The sequence below is a fragment of the Cynocephalus volans genome, chromosome 5, assembly GCF_027409185.1.
Source record: "Cynocephalus volans isolate mCynVol1 chromosome 5, mCynVol1.pri, whole genome shotgun sequence".
NCBI lineage: Eukaryota > Metazoa > Chordata > Mammalia > Dermoptera > Cynocephalidae > Cynocephalus > Cynocephalus volans.
The window spans coordinates 9,446,778-9,473,568 of NC_084464.1; the positions used below are offsets into that span (position 1 = coordinate 9,446,778).

Below are 26,791 nucleotides of genomic sequence, written 5' to 3' on the forward strand. Positions count from 1 at the left end.
ATCCCCATACCAGCCAGTCACCAAAGGTAAAAAAAAAACAAATGGCATTAAGCAAAAAAAAAAAAAAATTATGATTTTCTTTAAAATCTGAGGAAAAAGTCAAGGTATATTATTATTTATTACACAAATATATTCCCTTTTTATAAGTACAAAAGGAGAAAAGGAGATTTCAAGATTAAATACCTTTAGGGTACGCAGGTATACATACACATATAGGTAAAATAAATGAGTGGAATGAGCCTATAGGAGAGAACAGAAAAGGAAATGTAGTAAAATATAAATCCCATGCCCCTACTCAAGAAGGCAGCCATTATTCAGCTCCAGCCATATGGAAGGTGGGCCCAGTGTTGACAGATACTTCTGATTTTTCAAGAGAAGCCAGAACTTTAATTTTAAGAATCACCTAATTTTTAAGTTGGGAAAAATAATTAAACATTTCATAAATATTGTAGAGCCAAATAAGGTGTGTCTGGGGGCCATTATTTTTAACCTCTGTATTAAATTAGAAAAGGGAAAAATTCTTTAAGGTTGATCACATGTTTAAAGTAAACACCTACTTGAAATATTTTTTATCTCTTCTGATGGCTTTTAGACTCAAGATGTTTTTTGTTCAACTAAGTTCATTTAAGTATGCTGAGAATCCCTTCTAATTATTTTGACTCTAAGGTAACATTTTATAATACAAATGAACATTGATATTATTAACAAACCAGGTTCCCTGAAATTAAGAACTGCACATTAAAAAAATAAGTCAGACACATGTTGTTTAATCATAATTGATACATATGTACATTACAGAAATTTAACATTTTTGAGATGTCTGAATAAAGCACACTATCAAAAAAAAAATACAGCCTCAAAATAGAATACAGTTTACCACTCAAAGTAACTTACTGGAGCTCATAAATGTTAATATTGCCATATGAAAACTCTATGATTCAACATAAAAGACAACTGAAATCTCAAAATTATTAGCCACCAGAGAGTTTTGAGGAATAGTGGACACTACTTTATTCTGGTAACTTCTTGAGAGTATTCACATCACAACCTGGAAGAAAAAATGACAAAGCCAGGTGGCCAAAAGGACAAAAACAGATAAGCAAAGGAATCAAAAAGATAATTATGTCATTTGGAACAACAAACAGAATCACACATATAGAAAATTATTATAATGATTAGAAACTGTATTAGAAAGATAAGACAAACTGAAAAAAAGAATAAATTTTATATTCATGAGATACAGACCAAAAATATCCTTATATTTAGTTGTGTATTCTAACACCAGGTTATCCTCTAAGAAAGTGAGCAGTTAATTCCAGTTTAAGGTTGTTCTACAAGTCCTACAAAATTAAAACAATAGAAGAGCTGGAAGATCGTGATTTAAACTTTAAAACCTTAGGCAGCATATAACTATATCATCAGTGAATTCTTAGAAAATTCACGGTATGGTAGTTAAGAGGCTGGGTTGTGCAGCCAGACTTCACATAGACATGTCACGCGCTGCCACTCACTAGCTTCCCATCATCTCTCTCAGTTTACTTAACACTCAGTGCCTCAGGTTTTTTCCTCCGTAAAGTAATGATAACAATAGCAGCCACCTTGCGGGATGTTGGTAGGATGAGTGGAGATTATACACACACATACATATATGCATTGGTGAGAACAGGGCCCACCACATCAGAAACCTTATATTAGTATTAGCTGTCATTAGTATTCATTATTGTAAGGCAATAGACAAAAAAATGCTGAGAAATAGTTGCAGAAATTAGGCCATGTGAATGGAAATAATGTATTAGCCACAATGAGAGGTTATTTCTGACTCTTTCTTTCTCCTCACATAAACTACCTCCCCTCACCCAGGACATTCCCATATCAGGTCACGTGTTTTATAATGCCATCCCCTTCTATACTTCTGTCTTGAGAAATAATTCCTAACTAGAAAATAATATCCTAGCATTGAATAATGCTGAATATACTAATTATCCTGATTTGAGCATCACATACTGCACACAAGTATTAATATTCAACTCTGTACCCCACAGATATGTACAATTATGTTTCAATAAAAAAGAAAAAAGAAAAAAGCTTTTTATATTTATGGTCTTCAACTATTTATTAGTTCAAAACTTAAAACACTGCACTGTAGCTCACCACCACTCCTGCCTAACTTGTCCATTTTACGTGTTTCACCTCCTTTCTCTTTCCTTCAACTCACTCTCAGTTTCTACTTCTTATCTTATCTCTTCTCTCTTACCTCATCACTCAACAGCCAGAACAATCTGTCTCCTCCTCCCTTACTCTCACCTAGCTCCGTTTCTCATTTTCTGATTTTCTGTCCAGGAAAATGTGATACTGGGCAGCCACAGGAAGAAGTGTCTGTTGTTACCAAAGGGAATCATAATAACAGAAGAAACATTAAGTTGGTTAAAAAGATGATACCATAGCACAATGAACCTGAGAATATGCCTCAAATAACAGAATACAAGCAGCTGCTGACCCATATTTATACATGGTTATTCTCAGGAATAACTCACATACATTATCGCAGCCTAGAAAGGAGAGGAAATGTGTGAGACCTTAATTATTTTTTAAGGTTGATATCTGATGGACAGAAGAAGGGGAAGCAATTAGTCCAGACTGGTAGATCCAAGCAGGCAGGACTAATTGATTGACAAAGTGATTAACAACTTAACTTCCATCAGTTCTAATTAGATTGTAACTAAATTCCCAGTATTTTTTTTTTCAATGAACAACATCAATTTTTAATAATGGAAACAATGTTGCCATTCCAGAAGCAATTTTAGGGGAGAAAAAAATCTTCCCTATAAAAATAAACAAACACATCAAAATTATAAATATTATAACTTTTAACTTATGCAATTTAAAATGCTCCCCTGCAATACTACCCCTTCATTTAACATCTTTCCTGTAACATCACATACTGAAGAGAAAACAGTATTACAGCAAAGCTCAGACAGTTTCATTTAACATAAGGATTGGTACAATGATTTTTAAAAATCTTTGGCCTTAGTGGCCTTTTTTCTTCTCTTACACACTAAAAATGATACTGCAGTAACCAGTGTTTGGGAGAGAACATCATTCTTCAAGAACCATGAACTGACAGAATTTCAATACAGTTAAGTTTTCCAAATCGAAGTTTTTAGTGCACATGACAGCGAAGTTCCGGACAAAAATAGATGAGGATGGCTATTTTAGACAGTCTACTTCAAATAAAAAAGAAAAAAAATCACAGATACCCATCAGCTACTACTTTAGATTCTAACAGTGTCTTAATTTGAGAAACAAATGTTTCACAAAATATAAGTTTACTGGCATGAGTAACTACAAGACCAGGTGGTTGATAGCAGTCTATTCAAACCCAAGCCACAGTCTGAATAGTAAAACCAGTATAAAAATCGTGAAGGCATTCCCTGAACAATAAAGGTAAAGTGTTGGATGACAATGTCACTAAAACCTTACCAATGCACTAAAAAGAAGTTACATGCAAAATTAAACAAGATGTGCCATACATACTTTATAGCTAGTTCTACTTTTTTTTCTTTCCTTAAAAGCTTAGGAAGATATGATTGTCTCAGTAACTTACGTGGCACAGCATAAGCAGCACTTAAATCTGCCTCCAACAAGATGGGTGTTCTCTGAAAAGTCAGAAGAGCCACCAAGAGAGGAACAGAAATACAATAAAAGGCACAGATCCCTTAAGAGGCAAAGAACTGAAGCACCTTGGAATCTCAAAAAGAATCCATTAGGTGTCACCAAAGTGTTAACAAGTTCGTGGGAATTTATAAACAAAAACTATCTAGACTAAAAATAGACTGTATGGCCCCTCTGGAACCAAAGCACACCTTTCCCTCTGTTCTCAGATAAGTTGCTGCAAAAAATGAGGTTAGTTCACCAGTTTCATGGAAGGCTTCTATTGCACACTCATTTCTTTGGTTAAACATGCAGTTTTGTAATAATATTTTCATAATGAAACCCTGTTGTGGTCAGCTGGATGTGTGGACTTTCTTTCTTGAGGCCTTGTACTCACAGCCTAGTCATCCTTTAAAACTGAAGATCTGGAAGCATGGGGTCTTTAATCACTATCCATGTTCTACACTGTGTAAGAACAGACTTCACCTTATAAAAGAAAAGGAGAAAGAAAAGAAGTGAGGAGAGGGAAGGAAGGGAGTAGGGAGGGCAAGGGAAGACAAGGGAAAGAAAGGGAGGAATAACAGGGAGTGACTGTCACAAAAGTGTGCTGTGAGCCCTTTACTTGATAAACATCCTAGCTGACAGTCAAAGGAAAACAGCTGCCCCCGCCCAAAATCCTTTTCAACTTTGAAAACCACCTCTGGGGAAAAACTACATATATCACTTAACAGGAGTCAGCCAATGGCCATTCCCCTGCCTGTACTGAGAAGCTGCACCACTCCGTAGCTTCCACTGCAAGAGGAAAACAGGTCAGATGCAGCTGCCTGAGGCCCACCTCCGTCTCGGTTTGTAAGATCCCCTGCCTGATTCTCCGGTCAGGTGCGGACCTCATGGGTCCCCTCCTTTTGGTTCGGCTCCACCTCTTTGGCTCTGTTCCCACATTTTACCCACCAGGAAGTCAAGCAACCCTAAAATGGGTTTAACATCTCAACACTGCAAGCTTTAAACTCACTCACAAGCAAACACGCCCTTCTCCTCTACCTTCCCCAGCCTCAGGAGCTCGCCACCTCTGCACGTGCCTTCTTCCAACGTGCTCTTCACTTTCTTTGTCAACCCCCCACAAAATCCTTCACGAATTCCTCGCAGTTCCCAGATTTCTGTGCCTTCCGATTCACATGGACAGAATGTTCCTGGCAGGGAGCCCTGCGCTTTAATCGGGCTTCTTCCAGCTTGTCTGCAGGCTGCGGCGCTTCTTCAGGTTCTGCAGCTGCTCGGCTTCTTCCTTGTCCAGATGCGCACGCAGTTCTGTGGTTCTGGAAGGCTCAGGGCTTCCCACGCTCCAATTTCACGTTCACGAAGAACAGAACCACGTGTGTCTGTTCTGGGCCCCGCTACCAACCGCAGGTAGAGCGGATGCTCTCGGTCTGAGAGCTCGCAGGCACAGACTTGGTCTTCCCGGTGACAAGGCTTGGCAGGGCTCTCGGTCACAAGAAACTTTCTGAGCAGGGCCTCAGTCACTTCCCCGACAGTGTGCGCTGCTGACGTGAAGCTGTTCTCACCGCCGCTGCGACCAGGAGCGAGTTTCCAGCGGTGCTGGAAGTCTGTGGAGGTTTGCAGAGCTCCACCTGGACTGTGAGGAAGCCGGTGTCCACCCCATTGGAATTCAAGGTCATCTTTGACTTGTCGGCGACTGCTAAATCGTATGTATGAACTTTCTCTTCGATTCCCTCTTGGCTGAGGTAACTGTGGGTTTCCTGCTCTTTCTCCACATCTTGCTGGCCCGCGCGGGGCTTGCCCTGCAGCGCCCTCCTGAAGAAGGAGGTCCTGGCGGTGAAGAAGTCGTCGGCGTCCCCCTCCAGGCTGCCATGGCCGCTGCTCGTGCTGCTGGTCCCGGCGCGCACGGACGGCCTCCCCGGGGCGCAGGCGGCGAGGCCGGGGGTGAAGCGCCCGCCCGCCCCGCGAGGTTCCCGGCGCGGCCCCGAGCCCGGCGGGCAGTCCTGCCGCAGCTGCAGCCGCCGCTCACCCCGGCAGTCCCGGCCCCTAAGTTCCCAGCGCTGATAATACAGGATCAGACGGACGTCTCCAGCTTCTTTTTACACTGGGATTGCAGCTCGCTCCTCCCTGACCACTCAAAGACCATGTATTAACAGAACAGGCACCCAAATGCCGCAGACCAAATGGGAGAAAGTCTTAATACGTACCAGAGACGTGCACTAGCCTATCTCTCTATTTCCGTAAAGATACATAATCACAGTAAATACGGAAACTTGGGAAAACAATGAAGAAAAAGGATCAAGAGGCTTTTATCCTCACAGAAAGTAAATATTCAGAGCTTGCCAGAAGTCCATAATAGAGTTTCTTAAGTTCGTGAAAAAGCAAAAGAAAAACATTACACTTCTGTTGTTTCTTCAATTTACAGTGTGATTGGTCAGCAATATACAATCTTCGAATTAGGAAGTTAAACACTTATGTTTAAGAATATTGAATCAGAAGACACATTTGGAAATATGCATGTATTTGAACTTAAGTATCCATCTCTGACAGTCACTTGCTTCACCTGTTTTTATAAACACAGCACAGACACCTCGATGGAGGTTTCTCCTCTTATTCTCCTACCCTACCCAACACTTTTTCCTACTTACTGGCTTATCTTATGGTCAGAGGTTAAACTGCTAACCCTTCACCTTCCAGGAAAGTTTTTTTTTTCCTCTTTCATAAAAGGTTTTTCACAGCGTGCAGCAGCTGGATTGGCTCCTCTTTGAGAACAAAAGCTATGCCTTTGTCTTCGTTGTCTGGGCATGGAGCCCCTACATCAGAGGAAGCTGTTCCTGCCCAACATGCACAATAATGATGTCCTGAGGCCCCACGAAAGCCTGGCCTCTCAGTGTCTAGACTCTCCTCCAACCAGTCAGCCAAAGAGAAAATCCTGTCAAGCACTCAGCTGAAAATTAACTAAGGTATCCTGTGGAGAACCTGATGAAGATGTTATTTGACCATATGGTAAAACTTTCCATTGGTTAACATGAAGATAGGAGAAAACTTTTAGAACTCAATGCTTTACCAATCTTGCTCAGCAATTCACACATGGGTCAGTAATTGTATTTTACTAACATACAACCCCTTCCTCTATACATTCTCTTAAAATAATACAAGGCTTATTTATGACATTCTAATCTCTTGCATCTAAAAATCTGACCAACTAAAGGATGCATTTAAAAAAATACAATAGATTATTTTTTTATTTGCAGTTTTACATAAGATATTTCTCATTAGAAACTTTAGTATTATATTTATGACTGAAGAAACTGGTCAAAATGCAGAGGTCAAAAGAAAACGGTCACGTCTCTTCACATGGCTTAATATTTATTTATTTTACAAGCTATTTAATGTTGAACAAAGGAGAAATAGTAAACCAAGAACAGGTATTTGATTAAAATTCACAAATGGAAGTAAAGTAGTATATAAATCAAACAATACTTAAAAAAACTATTTGTAAAATTTTTTTACCCTGTAAAATGTTAAACACGGAAAAATTTAAATTTGGTTATATGATGACAGTAAAAAATTCTCTCAAGTATGTTATGGGGGAGTTCATGAATATTTACAATGATTGTGGGGAGGACTGCAGTTTTTAAAATATCATCTTATAATTCACATCCATGGCAACAACCAAATTGAAAAATATTAAGTGAAAACTATATTACATATGATTACAATCACATTAAATAAGTTTATATTGAAGTCTGAAAGGTAATGCACAAAAATAATGTTTTTGTGTTATTGGTATGAAAAGAATAATCTTTTTCCTATTTCCAAAATTGTCCATAACACATTATGTTAATAATTTTAAAAATGAGGAAAACTTTGCAGAATAACTGAAGTAGTTCAAAGACCACAAATGGATTGCAATTAGTGAATGTGCGACCACTGTATACAGAATTCAAAATTAAAGAATAAATCACTTAGTACATACTCCAAACAGTAATATAAATTGATTCACCACATTTTAGGAGAAATATGAACCTGCTTTTTTTTTAATCTATAATGATGATTAGCCTGAGAACTTCAAGAGGCCATGACAAACAAACAACAAAAGAAATAAATTTATTCTTAGAGGGAAAAAAAATCAATGCTTATACATAGCAGACATCTGGCTTAGAGGAGTATATTCCTACTCTTTTAAAAGTCACATCTAAGTCTGGCAAAAATCTACATCTGGCAAAGAAAAACATTTAAATTGAAGACTCTGGAACAAAGGGGATAAGCAATGACTGGCAGGATATGTTAAATACTTCAGTCCAACTTCAGTAGAAAAAAAGTATGAAAAATTTAACAAAACTAAAAACATTTGATACAATAGAAAAGTACAATTGTAAGAAAATTAATTGGGGGTAAATCTGTATGATATATAAATAATATAAACTTTGGGCCGGCCCGTGGCTCACTCGGGAGAGTGTGGTGCTGAGAACACCAAGGCCCCGGGTTCGGATCCCATATACGGATGGCCGGTTTGCTCACTGGCTGAGCGTGGTGCTCACAACACCAAGTCAAGTGTTAAGATCCCCTTACCGGTCATCTTTAAAAAAAAAAAAATAATAATAAATAAATAAATAATATAAACTTTAACAGAATGGTACAAAACCCAAAACTGATTGGGTCTATCATGTCTACCATTAAATATATTTTCTATCCATGAATTATGCCACAAGTAAGATGAAGGGAAAAAAGACCACCCGTTGACATAGGAAAGACATAAGGGAAACACCAAAAAATGTTAACAATGATAGTTTCTAAAATATGGCATTATGACTTATATTTTCTTATATATGTATTTATTTTCCAAATTTCTATCAATAAGTATGCATATTTATACTTACATATACGTATCATATATTTATATATCAGTATTGAACTATTGTTAAATTAATATAGAAGAAAAGTTAGCTATTTTTTAGAGTACCTTAACTTCAAAAAGAACGCTTTACAACAAAAAATTTTCATTTGAAAGTATTTCTATATCACAGTCACTTCTTCCAACAAAATGAACATCAAGTGCTATGCATGTGTGAGAGGTCAAGCTCCTTGGACTGGGATAAGCTCCTGAAATCATACAAGCTGCCAATTTATTACAGGAATGAGTGGCCAACTGCTTGTTGACCTCCTTAAATTCTTTTCCCCTTCTTCCTCAGCACTTGATCATAAAACTAGAGATTACTTTTCCAACCTCCCTTATTGCTAAGTACCGCCATGTGACTAAGTTCTTAGCAAGGAAAGCGATGTATCAAATTTTTCCCTGCCTTGCCTTAGAAGAAATTTCTTGCCTGAAGTATTTTTCTTGCATGTACTGTGGCTTGAACTCCGACAAAGTAGCCCAGATTTGACTCTGCCGATAAGAATAACAGTCTAGAGAATAGCAGAACAAGAGGTAAGAAACATGGATCCCTGAATAACTTCACAGAATAGTGCCCTGTAGCCAGACCACCTGCTTCTAAACTAAATCATTTAAGCTTCTGTATTTGGAGGATGTTTGTTTTTTGTTTTTATAACAGCAGATTGGCCCTTATTCTTTAGAACAGAGCACTAAATAATGGAATGGACGATCCTGAAAGAAAAACAACTGATTTAGAAGAACAGCTTTACGGATTATTTTTAAACAAATAGGAAGAAAAAAAGGACCAGAAGAAAACTTATATCTCTAGCACCTTGTACTGTGTTTAGAACAAAGTAGTCTCTCAATTAATGTCTGACAAGTAAATGAATGAAAGAATGGATGAGTGGACTGGCCTCAATAACAAAAGGGACACAGGAGAGAAAACACACAAGATAGTTGTAGATGAACAGCATAAAAATCCACATTAACACAAAAAGGACAAATCACCTCTTTATATCAAAGTTGACGTATTAGATAAGGAAAATTCTCCATTCTTATTAGTATTTGCTCAAAGTTCAGAATTCAAGGTACAGAATCTTGAATTATTTCTAAATGTCTAGATCCTGATTAGTTTCTCCTTGATTATAGTACCAAATACAACCCAAATATTGGAGGTAGAGTGGCTCTAGTTCACTATGTTCTCTGCAAAATACATGTGCTTCAAGTGTTTTTTATTGCTTGCGAATGCTACATAGTTGCATAGGAAGAGTTTTATAAAATACCCTGGGTTTTGGCAGGAAGACTAAATAACATTTAAAAATTCAAGTTGAGCATTACCTCAGAGTCTTTACCATTACACTAAGAAAAAAAAATCATTACTCTAAGGCTACTTCTCATGAGTTTTTGAGCACATTTCCTTTGTTGGAACTAGTGATCTACAGTTCTGCTCAGCAGTTCATGCTCACTTTAGTGTGAGCTATGTGACATTCAATTTTCAATGTGTATTTAGACTTTATAATTTAAAAAGATATTACTTACTAGAAAATATAGGTTGAAATAACTGTAAAACAACCCTCTCTCTAGAGTTCATAAGCTGCAGATTAAAACATTTATTGGATTTGAATAGCAAAAATTTTGAGTTAGTGGGAACTAAAGATATCTAATCCAATCTATTCATTTTGAGACTCAAAGAGATGAAATGATTTTCCCAATTCTTATATTTTCAGTTGAAATGATAAATTTTATACATGTCATAGAAAACATCCCTGATATGATTATTAATAAATTTGTTACTGTAACCTTTCTCTACAAATGTACATACTACATTCCTGTTACACTAGCATGGCTGTTTTAAATTCCAGACTCCACTGATCTGATAGCCTTTCTTTTCTGACTGCTATCCACATTTATACCACTCTTTCTCAAAACAGCTTCCTCTTTTTTGAGACTGCTGAGTACACACCCAAGCCTCTATTCCTTGGAATGTCTCTTTGAAACTATTTCATAAATGAGATTTCTCAATACTAGCATTCATGTGAAACATTAAAAATCTGTTGCCGCCACTCTTGAAAACCCCCCAGTACTGTCTAATTGTACATACAAATCTCTTCTCAGTCCAAATTGTCTTTCATCCTTTCAGCCACCACCAGCACTTGCCCATGCCCTACCCTATCCCAGTGGTTCCAACTGCATACACAGGACCTTTTAGAGACACTGTTCCTCTACTACAACCATTTACATAAGGCAGCATATAAATATACCAGCAACGTCTCCCATACAACATTGGGACAGCCATCTGCCCCATGTCCAAGTGGTTTGTTGGATCTACACACCATCATAGCCCTATTCCTTTAGACAATGGCTTCAAACTTTCAGATGCATAACAATCATCTGGGAAACTTCTCCAAAAATGTAGATTTCACTCCGACCTCTTAATGCAATCTAAAGTATGCCCCAGGAACCCGATTTTTCAATCTATCGATAGACAGCTCCAAACACATACTAACAAACACTGAATAGCAGCTCTTTTTATAAACCTGTAAACAACCATCTAGAAATATTCCTCCTGAGAGACATGATGAAACTCCCTCAAAAAAAGGAGATTTTTGCATTCTCTATTAAACTTGTTTGCCTCTATCTAGTAAGTATGACCGAGAGGTTCTCCTACTTAATCATTACAATGAGAATGCAGCAATGATTCTTACTAATTCTCAGGCCTTTCCTTAGCTACACAAGAAAGACATTCACAGAAATAGCAAGAATCTAATTCATTGAAGGCTGGAAAGCTTCAAGATTCAAATTAGGTAAAAATTGGTAAATTAAAAAATTAGTATTTAGAATTCTGCTTCAACCAAAAAAAAAAAAAAAAAAAAAAAAAAAGGTCTGGCTTTCTGCCTTAGTTCAGTTACACATCTCCCTTTAGTTTAGGGAACTGTGTTTCCAATCACCTAGTCTGTGAGAAAATAATGCATTGCTCAGGTCTAAAGGTTAAATTCCCATTATTATGCTGAAATTGCATTAGAAAGGAAAGGGATAATGTATGGATCTTCCTTGGAAAGCAGATAACCTAGTTCATTTTCTTCAAGCAAGATTCCACTACCTCCTAACTTCCTGTAATTTATGTTCCCTATTTACGTACCCTTTCAACTGATTTTACACTAATTTCTCTGATGCCTGTTTATTACAATTCATCTCCTCTCTGTTGCTGATCCACTATCAATTAGCATGCACGAGTACCCATTGTTATATAACAGGACAAAGAGGATTAACTAATAACAACTGAAGAAGATTTCATGACAAATTATTCTGACACAATGCTGAATTTTGAGTTTAAGGTGCTATTTCTCACATTTCGACATATAATTTTTTTACTTTCAACCACCAAAATATCAACATAAAATCCACATGGGGAGTGGCAGCCCAGGTCACAATTCCTTCTTTCCTGGCAGCTGCAGCCTATACTCAGGGTGGAGTTTAAATTGCTACATCTATACTTGGTGAGTCTGACTCCAGGCCAGAGCTTAGTAAGCCAAACCCATGATCTAATCTGGATCAGTTTCTCATAGAAGACTTGGATTTTTAACTGCAAAACATACAAAATGGGAGATGCTGATACAGAATCACTTTTTTGGCAGAAAGATGACAGAAGATCCTCAGAACTGCTATGGTAACTATATTTCCAAAAATTATTTACTCCATCCACGTGATTACCATATCTTTTCCTCTAACCACAGGTATAAAACGTTACAGCAGCACTTTCACAATCTATAAACAGGACATCTGTTTCCAGACAAAAGAAAGTAACAGACTGGATTTACCCTCCCTCTTTAACAACTAAAAATCAAAAAAAAAAATACATGAAACAATTTTCAGACATCAGTGAGTACAGGACAGTGATCCCTGGCAGAGAAGAAAACAAATAAGGTAAGACTTACAATTGCTCAAACTTATAATCTGAAGTTTTCGGGATGTTGCACAAGGAGGAAAAAACCTAGAAAGAACTGGGTGGTCTACCTGGGATGAGAAGATGGATTGTGGAGGTTGGGAGGTTGGAACTAGAGTCGACAGAGAAGATTACTCCAGAAGAAGCTGCACAGAAATAGAGCTCTGGAGCGTTGCAGAGAGGGTTCCCCACCATCCCACTCCCAGTCCCCCAAGTCTTCAGTGGGGTGCTGTTCAGTGCATGCATGTGAGGGAACCACCGGAGGCTGGAGAATCAGCCTCCCAAAAGAAAAAGGGAAACATCCCAGGACCAAGAATAGCTGATGTTCACACCACCTAGGGTGGAAAAACCTCATAATAACCAGGGTATCAGGTACAGTACTCAGAAGGTAATTCCAGTGCAGCTGAGCAAAATCAGCATTAGACTGAAGGTGGCTCTGGTCTCAACTAATAAAGCTTAAAAGCAGCTTCAAATTTTAAACTGTTTCCAAATAGTTTAACTATGTCCTACAACAAAAACAAGTGTACCTGAGGCATTTAAGAGGACGTAAATAAATCTGGGCAATAAAGTAAGTCCCAATAGATTAAAAGGATTTAAATCATACAACAAATATTCTCTGGAATTATATTATCAAGATATAAAACAAAGATAATTAGAAAATTCCCCAATTTTTGGAAACTAAATAGCACACTTCTAAATAACCCATTGATCAAAGAAGAAATCAAAAGGCAAACTAGATGAAAATGAAAACAAAACTGAGAAACTGATTAAAACTAAGAACTCTTCTGAAAGACACTGTTAATTAAGAGAATGAAAAGACAAGACATTGACTTTGAGAAAAATTTGCAAATCCAACTAAGTTATTATATCCTAGATGTATTAAAGAACTCTCAAAACTCAGGAAGAAAACTACCCAAAAAAGAAAACATAGGAAAAGATCCAGACACTTCACCAACAAAAGATAGGCAGAGAAAAAAAGAAAAAGAAAAAGCACATGAATTCATTCTAATAGAACACAACTGAGTCTCAAAAATGCTTCTACCAATTTCTGAGAAAGAGAATGTTTACTTCTAAAATAGAATATGTTTTGTGCTAAAATATTATTAATAGTTCCATTTCATTACCTTAGGGAAATTTTGTACTATAAAATTTAATTTTATATCATCAAAGCCAGTCACTATATGTGGAGTATACTAACATTTATAAAAGCAAATGTATTTTACAGGGCCTAGTTTCCAAAGCCCTGTTGTTTCAGGTATAACCTAACTTTTAAAAATTATATACAGAAATGTCAAGTTTGCAAAAGACAGGAAACTTTCCCCAGGCTAAAGTCTCTGTTGTGGATATAGAATTGTAACACAGCAAAGTTGCTGGCTCTCAAGGACAGATGTCCTTGAGAGCAGGTTAACCTACTGATTGATAGGTTAAGAAAGTTCCTTTATTGTTATGTAAAAATACTGAGGAAATTGCTGTAGGGGAAGAAAATGTTTGCTAAGAACAAACTTTTGTTGCTGGATTGACTTAACCTTTTGCAAATTGCATTATGGAATGTCACTTGTTATTTCATTGATGTTACCAGCTTCTGTTGTTAAACTATACTTAAAAATAACTCCACCTATTTTCTTTGTCCGTAACTTTCTGGCCTGAAGAATAAATACCGAGACAGAACCCCAGCTCAGTGTTAATTTCCCAAAGGAGGAATGCCTCTCTCTTGAGGGTTCTGGGAAGTTAACCCCTTCAGGTTGTCTCACTGCTCAGAGGAAATGGGCTTTGAGTAATCCTTTGCATCTCTGTCACCCAGAGGAAGAGAGGTGACAAATCCATGTGAGGCAAAGCAACAGCTATAGCCCTGAACTTGTGTTTAGCTCAGGACTGGTAATATAACCTAATTATGAGTGCCAGAGAAAGGGGCATGCAGTTTTAATTCTAACAAGTTGGTCAAAGTGGCTCTTATTGAGAATGACCAAAAACTTGAAGAAGGTAAAGAAATTAGTAGTACAGATATCTTGGGGAAGAGCATTTGAGGAAGAGTAAACAAAAAGTGCAAACACTTGGAGGAACATACTTAACGTGTTCCAGGGACAGCAAAGTCAGTGTGGCTGTAGTTGAAGGAGCAAGGGGAAAGAGTGGTATAGGGTGAGGTAAGAAATGTATAAAGGGGATTCGAGTCAGATCATATAGGGCCATACAGGTCCCTGGAAGTCTTTAGTTTTTATTTGATTGACTTCAAAGACAGATGATTGGAAATAGGGAACTATGACCAGGACATCCCTGTATGGGAAGACTGATTCTTGGAAAGTTGAGATTTGAGAATTATGGTTGTTGACAAATTTTGATTATCATATACAATGTGCTATGCAATATACTGTGAGAACTACAAAAGTAAGATGAAATCCTTGCTTTGATGAGCTGACAGTCTAATTGAAGCACTAAAACAAGAATATGATAGAATGTTTAAAATGCGAAGAGCTTTAGGATAGTCTATAGCTTTTCTTTAACCAAAGGAACTTGAGCCAAGAAAGGGAAAATGATTTACACGAGGTTATATAACTAGTTATTGGTTCAGGTAGCACTAGAAATAAGTTCTCTTAGATTCAAAGTCCAGTATAGCAATAGCATGGAGGAGCAGTTGAAGAAAAAACCACATTTATAAAGCACTTCTGCAAAATAGATAAGTGTTTGTCCCATTCACTTGCCCTTATGATTTCCAAAGATCTGCCCCATAATTTTGGAGAGAAGGAATGAAAAGCTGATACCTATGTTGATCAGTAAACCTAGCAGATCGAAAGATAAAGAGCTTCTGTGTTTTAAGAAGAAAAGCACTCATAGTTTTCCATATAAAGACTGTATTTTCTCTCTAACAAAAAGACTCTCCTGGAATTTCTCAAGGCTACAAACAAAAAGGATAAGGCAAGGAAATCATTAGCATATGTGTTGATAAAGCTAGCCTCTTTCAAATCAAAATCAAACACCACTGGCTGGTAAAAAATAATATCCCCTGCCAAAAAGTCTTTTCACTGAAGTACTACTTCTGACATACCCCAAGATAGAAAAACCAATATAATTCAAGCACATACTCCAAATGATCAACACTTCCAACTCAACCCGACCAAGGACATAGTACCCAAATAAGTATACAAGGTGATTACAATAATGCCATCATTATTTGTACAAGAGTACTTCAAAAAGTTTGTGGAAAAATGGAATTGAAAGATAATAGAAATCTTTCCATGAACTTTTTTTTTGAAGTACCCTCATATATATTAATAGGGAAAATAATCATCTTAAAAGATTTAAACTATTAACATGAATTAAAGTAGATTCTAATGTTAGAGTATTAATATCTATAGAACAAGCCCAGTGTGAGAGTGTCAATATATAATCTTTGACCAGATTTTTACATAATCATTTGAACATAATTATCAAATTGACAATTTAAGATAAATAATCATAGACAAGTAACAGTAACACAAAAACTTATTTATATCTTTACCAAAGATTTACTACTCACAAAAACTTTTCAGTTTCAAATATTTAAAAGCTAGAAAGTTCACAACATTAATATCTATATACAGTCTGGACAGTTGGCTCAGTTGGTTAGAGCACCACATTGTAGCACCAAGGTCAAGGGTTCAGATCCCCATACCAGTCAGCCACAAAAAATAATAATATCTATATAATCTCACTATATTAAGAATTTAAATTTTCAGTCCCATGATCCTCTGTGCAGAACAGAGTAAATTAAATGGGCATAAACTATACACCTTCTAGGAAAAAACAAACAAACAAACAAAAAACAACTAAAACAACTTGGTAACCCACTAAACTTCACTTAGAAACCCAATTTTTGGTCCCAGCTCTTCCACTTCACAGCTCTGGAACCTTAGGTGAGCTTTATTTTCATCTCTTGAATCTAACATTGCTGCTGAGAAACTCAAAATTAACTTAAGATGATGTGTGTACAAGCCCTTTTGATCTATAAATTACTATGCAAGCTTAAATATGAGTATCCTTTTTAGAAGACAATCTGTCAATATGTATCAAAAGCCCAAAACTGACACTAAGAATTTAATCAAAGCAGATAATAATACAAGTGCAGTGAGACGTATGTACAGTAGGTTCATATGATGAAGTTCTACGTAGCTATTAAATTTGATAAAGCAGATCTCTATTTTCAGACACAGGAAGGCAGATTATAGGATACCATGGAAAATAAACCTGTTTACGAAAAACTGCATAATATCAATGGACATATATTCATACAGAGATCTATAATGGATTGTTCAGCAAAATATTAACCTTGATATTCTCTGGGTGATGAAATTCAGGAATGATTTTTAGTCTCTTCATGTTTTCTTCTTTCATTTTAATTTTTACAATGGACCTAGACCTTTTCCTCCAAAACATAAAGGCATTTACACTCACGCATGTACATAGACATACACAGACATACATACTGACAATATGTGGCTACTCTAATTTAACTTCCAGTTTATCCGAGCAAGGAAAAAGTTCTTTCTACCTAAAGAAAACATTGACTTGATTCTGTAATTTGAGGCAAGTTTCTCAATTTACTTATCTGATATAAAACCAAGGTGTGCTGGAAAAAGAGTAGGTTTTAGAGTTAAAACCTTGGTTGAAGTATGGTGACTTCATTTTTCTGTACTTCAATTTCCTCAAGTGTAAAACAGGAATATTAGTGTCCATCATATCACAAGATTGGTGAGGAACAAATAAATAATTCACGTGAAAAATACTTTCTAAACATACATTCCAAAATATTGCTAGTAGTAGTAGTACACCCTTATGAACAATATATTGCAAAACAAAAATATATATATAATGGTACAGGATGCCAAACAATGAAAAGAGAAAAAAATCAGACTTTTAAAAATGAGAGAAAATGAGTAAAGGGGGAATGTGTGAAGAAATATATAAAGACAGGAAAGAAAATGACCTTAAACTAATAAGAATTTCCATTTTTAAAAAACTGAATAAACAAATGAAGAAGAAATATTTATAACTTGGCCAAAAAGAGAATAAAACATTTGATCAATATGCACCACATGAAAGAGACCTAAAGTACTTAAAATATAAGTTTCCTATAAAACTACCTTTCACACTTTTATATGAATAAGATGAATGTGGTACTTGGCACCTGCCATCAAAGGAACTTACAGCTATTCTATAAAATATAAATAAGCATTATCATCATTTATTGGCATATGTTTAAATGCCTACTAAACAATGCTCCATACTAGGCATAACAGGAATTCAAAGATATATGTGACATTATTTCTTGCTTTTAAAAAATTTACAATTTATTTGAGGAAGGCACTGAGTACCAACACAAACATAATCCCAGATCTACGAACTGGGACACGCATGCAAAAGATAGGAGAACAAAACTGTAACCCAGGAATAAGAGAGATGTTGAATCATCACACCTGCATCTCAGTTGTATCAGCAGCAAGACAACTTGATGCTAAAACACAGACCATGGGAATGGAGCTAGCCGATTGCCCCCTGCTTCTGGTAATGATTAAACCCCAAAACTGGAATTACTTCATTACTAGATATTACTTCACTGGCATTAATTAATTAAACATTAAATGAGTAGCAATTCAGTACCCCACCTGGTCAATGTTGGATTCCTACTAAAATGTTCCAAAACTGACAGGAAAACTAAGCCATCAGGAAATAATGGCTATCGCTATCAACTTGATGCTGAGTTCACCCGGCCATTAATTTAAAAAAAAAAAAAAAAAGTTGAAGGAGCAATTTTTTAACAAGCTGGAGAAATTCTCAAAAATTATACCAAAAAACAGCTTAGTAAAACCAAGACCAAAGACTAGCTGTGATCCAATATTTTTATTGACTGATTCAGAATAACTCTTCTTAATCACCTCTTCATCAATAAGTGAATCTTCAAACTAGAAGTGGTCATATTCAGGAACTATATTAAAAAAACAGGGCACTTCCATAAATTAAAAACTGAATCAAAACTTTATTTAATCTGGTAATAATTACAGTTGACCCTTCAACAACATGGTGATTAGGGGCACCAATCCCCCACAAGTCAAAAATCCACACAAATTTTGACTCCCCCAAAACTTAACTTCTTAACTCCTAATAGCCTTCTATTAGGTAGGCTACTAAACTGCTTGATTAAGTATGTTATGCATTCATGACATATCTAACTGAAATATTTCCAATAAATTAACTGAAAAAATCCACATATAAGTGGACCCATGCAGTTCAATCCCACGGTCTTCAAGGGTCAACTGTACTAGATTCTCAAGCACTCAATCTTCTACTAAGAGTAGCAGTTACAGAAGGGGCTTGGAAAGAATCCAAAACCTAAATTTAATAAGCACTATACATATTTCTCTCTCACTGGAGTGGATTGTAAACTCCTTTGGTGGCTGGGGCAGTTATCATCTCTGCATTCCTTTTAGCCATCAAGAGTGATGTTTTATGCATTTGGAGGGATTGACAAATAAATGAACACACAAACATGCAATTTAACAAACAAACACGTGCCACAGAGATTTAAAGTTTAACAGAATACTTTGAATGTACAGGAAACTAACTAACTGGTTATTAAAGACAGGTTCCAGAAATGGAAGAAATGCTAGAGAATGTGAAGGTAACTCGAAGGGAAAAAGAAGAGGCGATCACTACAACAGGGCTCCACTGCAAACAGGGGAAGAAAAATGGCACTGAGAGATGACACAAAGGCCAGGTAGAAGGTCTAAAAGAAAAATGGAGGAAAACAGACAAGGCAAAACAAAGAGATGTTAGAAGCTAACTGAACAATACTGAGAAGTCTAAACAGAATCAGTAGTCTTATGTCTCTTCAGGGCAGAAATCATGCTTTTATAAATCTTATTTTAAGAACTGAATAATGGTTTTCTCAACAAAAACATGCAGCTATGATGTATAACGAAACAATATGCAGTATATGATGTATTGAAATGACATAGTGTACCCAACAAGTGTGTACAAGTAAATGTTAAAATTTTTTAAAAAAACCTCATAAAAGAAAAAATAAATAACATGCTGTGTTCACAAATGCAGAAGAGAACTGGCATTATTAAAAAGTTAAACATAGTATATAACACCAACCATCTTACAAAAAGACTTCCAAAACACATGGGAAAAGAGAGAGAGAAGCATTAAGAGTTTTATAGGCTATTAACATAAAAAATAAATAATTGTACACAAATTGAAAATAAAGAAAATTTTATGTACAAATACTATTTTGGGTTTATTCTAGACAAATGTTGAGGAAAACCTTACCTATTAGATGGTGAATTGATTTTATATTTTTATAACATTTGTATAGTATTTTACAATTTGCAACTTTTTCACATATTTTCTTACTTGATAATGTGAAATGGATATGTTTATTAAACCCATATGATAGATGAGGAAAGAGACACAAAAAGGGTAAGTAATTTGCAGAGACTTTGTTGGGAAAATAGAATAATTAAATCAGGCCCCCTCGCCTTACTTACGGTTGGGGGTGGTGTGGCGCATTTTTTGTAAGCAAGTCTTGTGTGGTGGAGTTAGTGCACATGGGAGGTGCCACCACATGGCTGGGTCTACTGTCTCAGGTGGCCACCATGTGCAACCATGCTCTCGAACCTACAGTTCCAAAAGCCTTTTTGCCGGTTACCTAGCTCATAGACCTGCATGTGAGAGGTCTGGTGACCAAGCCCGGTGTGTGAGGGGTCTGGGGACCCAGCCTGGCATGTGAAGGGTTTGTGAGCCAGTCTGTGAATGGGTTTGAGGGGTCTGTAATCTCCAGACCCAGCCCTAGCTCAACAATTGGCCCAGTCGGCAGGATTACAGGCAGGTAAAAGAGCTTGACAGATTTACACAGACAGTAGGTAAGCAAATGGAATTTGAACCCAGATTTTCCAAATTATGTAATAATCTAACACCTTTAATGAAGGAATACTATCAATTAAAATACTACTAGTGAAAGAATATTTTCAAAGTTTGATTTTAGGGTAGAAAGGTCTTTGCAATGTATACATATGCCATGATGAAAAGAAACTAAGTAAGAGATAGGCAAATGAAATTTTTCTATTTATCAAAGTCTTCCACTGTACGGAATTGATAACATTAATGAAACAGATTAGGAAAAAGTGAACATAAAAGCCTTCAGGTATTTTAAAACACTACTTATATCTAAATTAATCTAAAGATGGAAAAGCTTCCTTATATACAGAAAATCTCAGGAAAGAAGCTGAAAAGTTAAACCAACTCTGCACGGTCATTGGAAATACTATGCTGCAATTAGAGGTCTGTGTGCAGATTAGAAGAATTTGCAAACTAAATTAAATAAAGCAAAGAGAAAACAGTTTGCGTGAAATGCATCCATATATGCCCCAGGGGACATTTATATAAATACACTAGCAAATGCCTTGAAAATTACTGAAGGGATGTACAAGAAACAGTTACCTACATATCCTCTAGGAAGGGGTGCTGAGAGACTTTGGATCTGAGGTGGGAGGAGACTTACTATTCTTTGTATGCCCCTTTGTATAATGGTAATAATATTTTTTTAACAGTTGTGTTTATTTTCTGATTTAAAAGAAATGATGCATTTGAGTGGTGACTGATGTGGGGCAAGGAAATAAAGTCTAAAACAGTTATCTGAGCCCAGATCATGGACAATCTAGAATATTAGACTTAAATGTGGATCTTAATCTGTAAATAAGGGTCTCTAAAACACAAGAATTTGCAGACCCCTGTTAGCAGTTTGAAAGCTCACTGGCCGGACAAGACTGCCACATATACCGGTCCTCATGATCAGAATGGCCTGCTCCACGGTGGCAGGAACATGAGGTTTTGTTAGGTTACACAGGAACATTATGAATGTATAGTAAAACCAAAAATCTCATTTTTACCAATGCTATCAAACTAGTTCTTCAATAAAAATGCTAGGAATTATCCTAACCAGAGCCTAACATGATTGAGGAAAAGAATATTTTGATTGTTTAATTGTGATTTACAGAATTAACATACTTACTTGCTACTTTGTGGATTTTAGTCTGAAAGGCCAGAGGCTGTTTGTTTATTCCTAGGTGTTTTTCCAGCAATTAAAATATTCTTTCATTAAACAGTTAGCTTTGTTATATAGGGGGAAAATGGCATGAAGATCCAGACTTATAGTAAGTATGGGCCATTAATATTGAATTTTATTCATTATCTCTTTTATTTAAAAAATTCATTAAAATATATGAATATGAAATAGTTATGTATATTTATCAGAACCCATAATTAGAGTTAATTATTATTAAAAGGTTATACTAGGCCTTAGCCTGACATGGAAAGAAATACTTGGATAAATGTAATGCACCCCTCGTAATCCATAATTATTATTGTCAATGATAAAACTTGCAATTCAATTCTCCTTTCTACCTTTGGAGTCAAACACCACCAATGGTGTACTATGACATTATGCCATTATATGTTAAATATATATACACATACTATATATATAGAAATAAATTAAACAAAAGAAATCTATTTCTTCTTGTGTTATAAAAGGCATGTGCCTGAAGTTTGCTTAAATCATCACAGCTTTATGGTAGAAAGAGAAGGCAGGTTGTAATTGTTCTCATTTTAAAGACAAAGGAACTGAGGCACAGAGAAGTTAAGCTGGAACTCCAACTCAGGTTCTTCCATCTGCAATCTAACTCTAGAGTTCTGCCATCCTAGCTAGCATAAAACAGTAGTGAACAAAAGCAGTGAATGAAAACCAGCTTCACACCAAAGAAATCACAGCGAGAACATCCCAGCCTGTGTCACTTTAATGGGTAAGAAGTGTGAGAACATAATGACCCCCTGAACCCCAAGAGTCCCCAGACCATTTACTTCCTACCATTACATGAAGTCCATTTGCCCAGAAGCGCCATACAAATATTGTCATTTTCTCTGTGTCACGACATAAATAAAGTTGAGAAACTGCTATTGAGAACTGAGGAATATACAGAACAATCTTAAGTAAATTAAATTTGTTTGACAAAATATAAACATCATAAACTTTATAAAATTATCTATAAAAAAAGATTTATACCAATGATGTAATAGAATCTTCTTCAAAGATAATTTCTGGATCTAAATTAAATTTAGCACTCAATCAATTAAGCTGTATAGGAATTCAAATAAATGAAAATAATTTCATTACTGGCATGGCCAGGGATTTGCTAAAATTTTTCATCATTCACAAATGGCAAGAAAGAAGTTATTTCTGTTCACCTCGAAACAACGATTTAATTACTAATTCACATTCAAACAAAGGGCATTAGTTTTAGTAGAATGTGTTAGTTCCAAGGGTTTCTGCTACGTTTCATAATATCCTCTCTCCTCTACTAGCTCTCCGTGTCTCTTCATTAGAAAAAGAAAAAAGGTTCAAAGGGCACAGTAATTACATGAGAACAAGAAAGAGCACAACAATTTCCAAACAAAAGAGAGTATTTTGTTAAATAAATTTTGAACAGAAAGAGGAACAAAAACTTTTAAAAACCAAATAAGATAATGTAATAAAAAAGCAAAATGCAATTAAAAGTAAAATTAAAAACTAAAGAATTAAGTTAAAACATTTCAAAGTAATATAAAAATATTAAAGATTACTTAATGAACGAAAGATTAAACACCAAAACCCCAAAAAGTAAAAGTGAAACATGGCAAAAATATAAATTCCAAAATGAAGATATTTGCACCACCTTCATGCAGGTGGCATAAAGTAGTGCAAGCAACCAGCAGGCCTCCTTTTGGGCCAAATTGCCAGTTTCAGATCCCAGAAGTAGAAAGGGGACCTCTGGCCTCTCAGTTGCAGATGATTCAAGGCTCCTGTCCTTCTTGGTTAAAAATAGCTGTGTGGGAGGAAGATGCTTCTAGACAGCAGTGAGCTCTAGTTTAGTCATCTCCTCCAACCCAGAAAACAAGCACAACCACCCACTATCGACTCTCTCCCCTAATCTACCCTTTAAATTAAGATATAATTCAGAATCTAAGTATTGGTGAGTCCCTTAATAGAAATACATAAATAATTTTTGTTTTGACCAAATTAAATTCAGCTATTTTAAAAAAAGATCAATTCTAGTCATATTTGAAATTGTTTTAAGGTAAATTTAAATTATATTGTGTTTAATCTGACATATACATTAAACACAATATAAACTATACATTGCTGAGGACTTAAAATATCTTAAAAATATAAACTGTAAGCCATTCTAAGTATAATTTAATCTTACTTTAATGATTTAGAAGGCAATTCAGGAGTGTTCAGTGACTTCAAACACTTTCAAAATTTGGACCACTATTTTGAATATATCATAAGAAAGAAGTAGTAAATGACACGTGGTTTAAGGTAGAAAATGTGACATGAAGGCCATGGCCTCTCTTCTTTTCATATCTATCTACAAACAAAATGGTCATTGCTAATCTAGACAATACCTGAGGGAAGTATGTCAAAAATTATCAAAGGATTTTGTAATCTCCCAAATGGAGTAAACTATAAGTAAATGGGTTTAATAATGGGCTTTATAATGAATTTTGTACAACTATTTCAGCCTCAAAGGCCAAATTTAGGACAATGGCACGTTAAGCATTACATTGTGGATTCATTTATGTCTTCAACTATTAATGTAAAATGAGGCAAATATTTACAAATTAAAATTTTGTCTTTCAAACAGAATCCCATTTTAATATTTCCACTTTTTAGGGTGAACATTCAATGTCACCAACGCTATAGTAAACATTAAAAACTCGGAAGCTAGTATTTTTGCACATAACAATTCTCAGCTTACTGCTTCTTCTTTAACTTGTCTAAACCTGTATACAGTGAACACATCCAACACATAATCTTGATGAAATTGTGCTGCCTTTTATTGTCAATGATTACTCTGCAGGATATTCATTGCCAAAATCACACATTTCACAGTAAAACTAAGATTCCAAAACACAGTTCTCAAGTCCTTTGTAGTAATAAGGACAAAATGAAAAAAAGATAACACATTACTTTCTAAAAAAACAAATAAATTAACCTTATCAACTGCTTGTGATTATGAAACAGAAGGTGCTATTTTAATTTATATAAAAGAGTAAAAATGACCAAGACCTTGAAAAAAAGTCCCGAAATATTACACAACTTCCTTTTCCAAATATCAAAAATCCTGTTCCAAAATATACGGAAAAATATATATATACTGGAATCTCAAAGAAAAAAGAAAAAAAGCCATTTAATAATCCTTTCTGAACTACTTCGATGCAAGTTTATTTAAGGGCAGCTATACTTTTAAAACATAGACCCTCGGAATAAATGGTGTTCCCGTGTATTAAAACACATCTGAACTTACGTGGGTTTCCTTTCAACCAAGGTTTCTGAACAAATTCATAAGTTAATTTCAAATAATCTTATCAAAATAATAGTCTTCTAAATTTTACAGCTACCCAAGTGACAAAATTTTAAAGGACTGCTTAATATTAATGAATGGCAAATTTGCATACTAAACACACCATTATGCTGGTACCTTTCTGCTACCAAACCAAGACAAAATTATTTTTGAAGTGACTAATTGCTGGAAGCTTATACATTTGCAGAAGACTTTCAGATGTACTAAACTGATAAGTTGTGTGCTTTTTTTTTCAGATTCAAATGATAAATAAGAAGGAAATGAAAGAGGAAAAGGCTATATCTGATCTTTACCAATTCTGCGTACTAAGTTACAGTTTGTGATTTATCGTGTTTTATTTTTAAAAAAAGTTTTTCAGCAAAGCACCCATTGCTTGTGATGAAAAAAAATCTACAGCCTTTCAAAGTCCTTTATATCAAAGTTTTTTAAGGGATTTAAGAAATCTTCAGTAGGTATTGGCAATACAGAACAATCTTTTACTAATTTTGCTTTAATAACAATACAACTTAGCAAGGAATCATTGACATTCATAGATAAGACAAAACTTGCCAAAGTCTGCAAGAAATTCAAAGAGGTACTTGACCTCAAAAGCCTAAAATCCAGTGTGCAGCGTTAAGTCAGGACAATAAAGACTTAGTTCAAGATAGAATATAACTGCCACAAGACAGATTCCAAAAGAATAATTACTCAGTCACTTCTTTTTAAAAAAAAATAAATTTTATTCTGTATATTTGAAGTTTACAACATCATGATATGGGACACATACAGACAGTAAAATGGTTACTATAGTGAAGCAGATTAACATATCTATCGTCTCACAGTTATTTTTTTTGTGACAAAAGCAGCTAAAATTGATTTATTTAACAAATACCCCAATACAATTTTATTATCTTTAGTCCTCAAGTTGTGCATTAGATCTCTAGACTTGTTCATCCTACAAAATATCTGCTATTTTGTATCCTTTGACCTGTATGTCCCCACTTCCTCTACCCCACCCCATCCATGGTAACCAGTGTTTCATTCTCTCTCTCTCTGTATTTGTTTGAGCTCTTATGTATAAAGATTTTTTTTATATATTCTACATATAAGTGAGATCACACAATATTTTTCTTTCTGTGTCTGGCTTGTTTCATTTAGCATAATGTCCTCTAGCTCCACCCATGTTGTGGCAAATGGCAGCATCTCCTGTTTTTTTTAAGGTTGAATAATATTCCATTGTGTCATTTTGTGCCTGCATGCACGCGCGTGTGTATACACATATATATTCCTCATTTTCTTTATCCATTCCTCCACTGAACTACCATACAACCCAGCAATCCCACTTCTGGGTATGTTGCCAAAGGAGATGAAATAACCACCTTATAAAGATATTTGTATCATATGTTCATTGTAGTGCTATTCACAACAGCCAAGATATGGAAGCAACTTGTTTTTATACTTTTTAATTCTGCAGGTTCACTTTCACAAATTTTACAAATTTCCTGCTTAACAATTTTATTATACTTTTAAAGAAGAAATGAATTTATGACAATTATTAAACCCTCAATACCCTATATAATTTCCATTCCTTTTCTTTAAAAGCCATCTCAGTTCTTTAATCAGTTCTTCAACAATTCCATAAATATTCACTGAGCACATACTATGGGTCAGACACTGTTTTTAGGCTCTGAGCAAACAAAAGTAAACCCAGCAACCTCTTGCCAAGGCAGGTTACACTGCAGCAGAGACAGTGAGTGATTCCTGATCTTCTGTTTAGGTGTAAACACTTTATACCAAAAGCGATATATTCTTTACTCTTAATCATTTACACAATATTTTGAATATAAAGTAAAGCTCTTACTAATTTTAGAAAATTTTAGTATCAGATGACACCCACCTGAGAGCTAACAAGGT

General features: G+C 35.5%; 1 pseudogene; it reads right to left on the reverse strand.

The window, feature by feature from the left end:
* Positions 1 to 4,861: 4,861 nt before the first annotated feature.
* LOC134378283 (ras association domain-containing protein 3-like) lies at positions 4,862 to 8,900 on the reverse strand (annotated as a pseudogene).
* Between the last annotated feature and the right edge of the window lie 17,891 nt (positions 8,901 to 26,791).